The sequence below is a fragment of the Etheostoma spectabile genome, chromosome 10 (genome assembly GCF_008692095.1).
Source record: "Etheostoma spectabile isolate EspeVRDwgs_2016 chromosome 10, UIUC_Espe_1.0, whole genome shotgun sequence".
Classification (NCBI taxonomy): Eukaryota; Metazoa; Chordata; class Actinopteri; order Perciformes; family Percidae; genus Etheostoma; species Etheostoma spectabile.
This window is the reverse complement of record NC_045742.1, coordinates 15,727,168-15,733,829: the sequence shown is the minus strand read 5'-3', so window position 1 is coordinate 15,733,829 and position 6,662 is coordinate 15,727,168.

Sequence of the window (6,662 nt, the reverse complement as noted above, 5' to 3'; positions counted from 1 at the left end):
GTCCAACTCACTTTCAAAGCCTTTGCAGCATCCATAATTCAGAGAGCATCATGTCTACTTCAATAACACACGCTCTCGCTCCTCTGAAGGACACACATTATATACATTTTACTGCCTCCTTTTTTCAGATAAATCTTTGCAATGGTAGTGGGGGGAAAAATCTAGCGTTGTGTGCTACTCTGTGTCTGCTATGCCTCTTACCCCATGTGATCTTTCTCTCGGGACATTAGTGCTGCCCTGTAACGCCCGCTTACGAATTGCCGCCAGAACTAAATCACTTCCTTTGTCAGACACGACTGCCTTTCTTTTCCAGACCCATTGCTTACTGCTATTGTTAGTGAAGATGAACTGCCCACGACAATTAAAGGTGTGGACCATTACTTCTGCTGCAAGGAAGGTTAGTCCTCATGCTTTACAGCCTGAGGGCGAACACCACCGTATCTACATCTGTCATCCAGAGCCATAATGGAGAGGCTTGGAATGGATGAAAAGCCAACAAATGTCCACCGCCCTGGAAGGCATTGGGTCAGGTTTGTGCAGCCATCTTGGAGGTCTGAAAGATGCAGGTTGAGAATATTATGCAAACGTAGTGAAACTAAGTTAGAGAAAGAAGCACACAACAAATACAGAAAAGACAAGCACACAGAAATGAACTAATGGATCACAGATTAAATGTTTTTAACCCTCAAGTCCAAGCCATTTTTTCCAATCTTTGGGACGCCTGGTCTCCTTGTGTAATAATTTTTGTATAACCTCAAAATCAACTTATAGACATCATTTCTTTCAGGACAACCTGGGCTATCAGGACAAGCATGCTGCAGGTATGTCACCTGAATCTATACATTGTTGTGTGACTATGAGACAAAAGAAAAAACTAAACAGAAATGGAATTTCACAGAAATGTATTGAAATCACACAGAGAACAATACTAACTAAATTCTTGGCTTTTGAATATTGTAGCTACCTCCTAATTGTAGGTTGGCTGCTTGTTGAACCATATGTCTTGTTTTGTATTTCTACAAGTGATAAATACAAAAGCTGTGATGTGTGGGTGTGGAGCCTTTGGAGTTGTTTAAAGGCAGATTTGACAGAACTGAGCTCAGTAACAAAAGTAAAGTAACGAGTAATGAAAGTAAATGCTCAGACAAAGCATCAAAACCTTAACTTTTGGAATGATGCCATTAAAAGGCACCAAAAGTACAAACACATTTTCTGCTTTGCACTTTGATCGCAATTCTGCGACACAGTACTTGCAAAACACTACACACTGTTTCTCATATTAAAGCGTTTGTTTAAAAATGAAAACTCTTGCAATCTTTTGGAAAACATGTCTCTTCAAAATGCAAAACATCTGAAATTGGGGAAATATAACTTTGTGTGCCGCCATTAGTCTGTTCTTATATTGCTTTCTATTTGTTCATTCTGTCCGCGTTCAGGTAAAATTTCCTGTGTAATGTGCCGGACGACCTTAAGACACACAGATAGATTCTCAAACAGAAAAAGAAGAGAAAACAGTATTGTAATCAGATTTTGCTATTGCATAAAATCAACAGAAGACTTACAAACCCAATCAAAATCAAATCAATAAATATATTGATAACATGTTAATGTTAAAGCTGGTTTTAATTAAACAAAAAATGCAATATAATTCATTGATTGGTTACTGAAGTTTTGAAACAAATATATTCAGAGAAGTAATTTTGCTCATTACAGGATTTCATTTTGTTAAACCTAATGTCATCCGCTTTGTTGCTTTATCTTAGTGTGTTTGTAACTGATATATTTTTATACTAGTGCTAACTATAAAACCAAGTGAAATTCACGAAATATATGGTGAGACAGCTGTTTGACTTTTTGAAGCACTGACTGACTTGTTGATTGGCTTCTAAAAAATCTTGTGCCAAGTTATCTTTGTCATAAAATGTACTGCAGTTTGGTGGATTTATTTTCTGGCATCATCTTTTGTACAAGTATGTTGTGTTTTTTCTTTCTTTCAAGAAACACTACTTTTGATGATGAGTTTTGTCATAGATGTAAAAGCTTGTGCTGTTTTCGATGTCTTTCAGCCATAGTGGCCTCCAAATTCTCGTTCCCCTCAGTTTACAGTAAACAAATCCCAAAAAGTAAAATATATCAGTTTCTGTGCAGCAAGGGATTTCCCCAAGAAAAGTCCAGCCAGACCTAAGTATATTATAGAATAACAAAAAGGAAATTATTTCATTAACAGATTTCTTTAATCTTTATATCACTTTTATATCCTTCACATATATCTTAAGGTATTGTATTCTTTGTTCCAAACCCCATAGAGACAGACGGGTTAGGTCCAACCTACTTTAAATCACTAAAGACAATAACACTAAGTTGTAACACACGTCACACACAGAGATGAAATGACAGTTATGTGAACGCAACAAGAAAATTAAAGTGTTAAAGTAATGATAATTTGCAAGTACAACGGTGTGATGTTGCAAAACCGAAAACTTCTGCTACAGTGTTGCAGCTGTAGACACTAGTCTGTGACTACCTACAGATGGGATCTGAACAGAGGCACACCACGGTGGATTTAGTCAATTTAGAACATTTTGTTTCTTGCTTAACCCCAGGCAATCAACATCGCACTGGCAAAACCCACACGGCATATTGCCAGGAGGATTGCCCACGGTGGACAAAAGCTGAACCTTTCTTTTCCTCCTATAGCCTGGTATCTGAATCTCATAGCATATGCATGCAGATAACAACTTCAAAAGATTAATTCTCATCTTACCACACAATTCTTTTTGCAGGAAAATCTCTTGTACTCAGAGTAGCCTCAGTGTTTTGTTACATAGCCTTTAGCTTGGTAAAGAAATTTCCATTCAAATTCATCCTGAGGCTCCTGTTTGACGTGCAGTGGTGTTAAATTATTTAAGTTGAATCTGTATCCTGTTATTGAATGGAGTTGGATGGAATACTCAAACACGTCAAGTTACCACCTATGAAGGCTGCTTTGCGTAAGATACTGACCTTGTAAATAGTGGGCCTGTACACCTGATCATTACATCATATCACATTTTAGAAATTGAAAGTGTTGTCAAAAAAAAGTTCTTGAGGGAATTCTGCATGTGAGCTGTCTTTTATTCACTATAATCTCAATAGACAATGCATATGCAACATTTTCATTAAGATGAATTAGAATGAATGAATTAGTCTAAGTTAAGTAAATTATTATGTCAGTATACAATGTGACACCACATACAGGCTTTGTAAAAATAATACAATAAAGGCTCTAGAAACTAAAACCAAAAATAAATAAATAAAATAAAAATGTGAATATAGTGTTAGGGAAAACAGTGAATATAAATGTTTTTTCAATATATATTTAATCTGCCCATTTTGTTCTCTTGTGCTGTACTGTAAATCGTATCTCATTCACAACATAGGAAACCATGCATAAAGACCCAACTTCCCAGCATGCCTCAGGCTTTCAAACATGGTTGCCAGCAGGATGCATCACCATGAAAAGTGCTGCCTCTTTAAGTCTCCTGTGTGGCATGTTAAGCAATGGTAATCTGCCGCAGTGCAGACAATAAATTCCACTGCATAACTAAGCGTCGCTATGACATCGTACCTGGATGGAATTTCATTTGGGCAGATGGAGGGAAAGATGGATGGAGGCCATGCCCCTTGCAGAATAAATATCTGTCCCCATTGTTGACACAAATGGGACAAAATCTGACAACTAGTCACAGTGTCACCACTTGTCCATGTGCTGAATTAGAGAGGGAAAAAAAGAGGACTGACATTCATTATTTCCCAGAGCTTAGTGCTGGTTTGGTCAGCATGCGATTCTTCTGTTCAGTGCTACAATGGAGCTCAATGCTATGACAAATCTGAAGGCTTTGGTTGTCTTCCCAGCTCCCGGAAGCTTAATAGTGTGCCATGTGGAATGATGTAATGCTAAAACACTGCAAAACTTGAGTGCTCACCAGCTTTAGTGAGGGCAGGGGAAAGAGGGAGAGACAGACTGGAGATAGAGTGAGAAAGGGAGAGAGACAGAAGGAGACTCAAAGGGCCTGATTACTGCATATCATCTAGAATACAACTTGTACCACACAAATCTCCAGTGAGATCCCCATACTGTTGGAGTATGATAACAGAAATGAAAAGCTAGTTTGTGTTGGGGCTCTCTTAACGCAGCAACCTCGCAGTGTTGAGGAAAGTGATCTTCGAATGTTCACTGCATGACTTAGACAGCAACTCTGCGGTGTTTGACAAACTGAAAGCCATTTCAGACTGTCACAAGCAAAATTATTTGGAACACCCTGTAGCAAGGACCTATAATCCCCAACAAAGAAATGTTATTATTCACAACAGTGTGAAAAGAGACACACCAAAGCTGCCCTGCGCTAAGTGTGTGTTTTGCTACGGGTTTTTGATCATTTGTTTTCTCAATTTTCTTTTCTTTTCACTTCTTTTAACTACAGAAGATTAAATGGTGGTACTCCTATAGTAAGCACAGTAACACTTGGTAACACAGCTCTTTGCATAGATATTGCTTCTTACATAAAGGAAACCAGTCAATGCATTTTTGTGTGCGACAGCATGCTGTCAAATGTAATGAGAAATGCTGAATCGGAGGTAATGAAATATAGAGATTATTGCTAAATTTTTCTAATCCATTCGAATGATCTCTGTGAATCCCAAAACCTCAGGTTTGGTATTCATACACCTCAGGTAATTATCTAGTTTGTGTAAAGGCTGGATTACATGTATACAACATTGCTTAAAAGTCAACTTTTTGAGGAAAACATTAGACTTGAGATATTATACCATAATGTAAACTATATAATTTTACTCTGTTAAAATTGAGACCAAACATTTACATCAGGCAAGTTATTTTCTATCAACAAAGCTGAGATATTACAAATATAAAATTATCTCCCAAGAAGTTAATGAAATACACATCACTGTGGAATTGAAATCACTTGAAATTAAAATCTGATACTATTATTTGTATCTACCTCTGCAGTCCGTGGGCATGTTTCAGTCTCATCTCACACTGAGCTAAATATGCACAAGGAATACATATCACATCTCAATCAGACAATTCCAGAGATTAATTATCATAAGCAGTGTTTTTATTACATTACCAACCAAATTACATTATGTAATTAGGCAACATAATTGCAATTTGTATTTTAAATCATGATTTAGAGAAAAACATTTGATCGGAGGTATAATGAGGTCTGGTTCTCAAAAGGTCTCATAAGAGTAGTTTCCTCATGGCAAGTCTTTATTATTGCATGGTACAGAAATCAATTACAGTTTTATAGAGAATCTGGATCCCTTTACAGGGAACTCAGCAAGGAACACTTTGCATTTTTACAGGTCTTCAGGATTTAAACAGCAGAGATACTGACGACATATTTAAGGTGTTTCAAAGCCTAATGCATGCTGGGACAAGCATAACAACAACAACAACAACAACAACAATAATAATAATAATAATAATAATAATAATAATAATGAAAACCAACTCCAGTATAATTCCTTCATCCAATCAAACTCTATCCAAAAGTACATATCGACATTCATTCTGTGGCTTTTTGGTGACTGTATGACAAACTTGGTATCCTAGTATTCACGGTCGCTTTTCTATTTCATTTCAGATCCCAGACCAATTTGTTGCAGCCCGTAGAAACACACTCTTTACTATGCATGGCGTGCTAATACCCTTAGCCTTTTTTGGACAAAAGGCAGAGCAGAGAGCCAGGGGCATTTCATTTCATGCTCTGCCTCCTCAACCCCAGATGTTCACCTCGAAAACATCTCCACTGATACAGGTAGAAGTTTAATGGCCTGCAAATTGCCCCAAGCTCAGGTAATGAAATGCAACCTCTGTATAATTTTAATTGAGAACTCTGGATGGAAATCAAATGATAATGTGCTCCATGCATGGAAGGTTTTCAAGTAACAGTGAAATTTGTGTCTGGTATGTAAGTGCAGCTTCTGCTAAGGTAAATGGCTTTTCCTTCTGAGCCTCTCTCCATTTTAATTGTGGATTGCACGGTGTAATAAACGGGTTGGTCGTGACTTAGCATCTGGTAAATGAAGCAGAGGATGTACACACCTCTGAATGCACAATGGTGCTACATATTTACAATTCAATCCGACAGGGTGCCTATTAGAAGCCATAAAGCTGCTCAACTGTTAGATAAGATATACTCAATAGTACTCAATATACGCAAAAAAAAGAGGAAGGCAGATGCTTGAGTGAGTGTTGGCCTACGAGTAGGGATGAGCCGAGTACCCGGCTGAAACGAGTATCCGGTACGGATAAAGCACTTTTGCCGAGTACAAGTATTATACGAGTAATTCAAGTCAATATCTGTGCTCGGATTGAATAAAACTCCTCAGCTGGCCGCGCCGTTCTGTGATAGTCACAGCACCCCCCCCCCCACCCCCCTACACACACACGCTCGGCCTCACACACACACACACACAGAACACGGAGAATAGCAGCGCTCTCTCTCTCTCTCTTTCTCTCTATCTCTCTCTCTCTCTGTCAGTCAGGTCCGCGGGTCTGTTCCGTTAACGTTTAGGGTTTCTTCAGCTTCAGGTTTGTTTTCAACTTCGGTTTGTTGTACTTACTTAGTAACCAGTAGGTTTCTGGTAAACGTGGG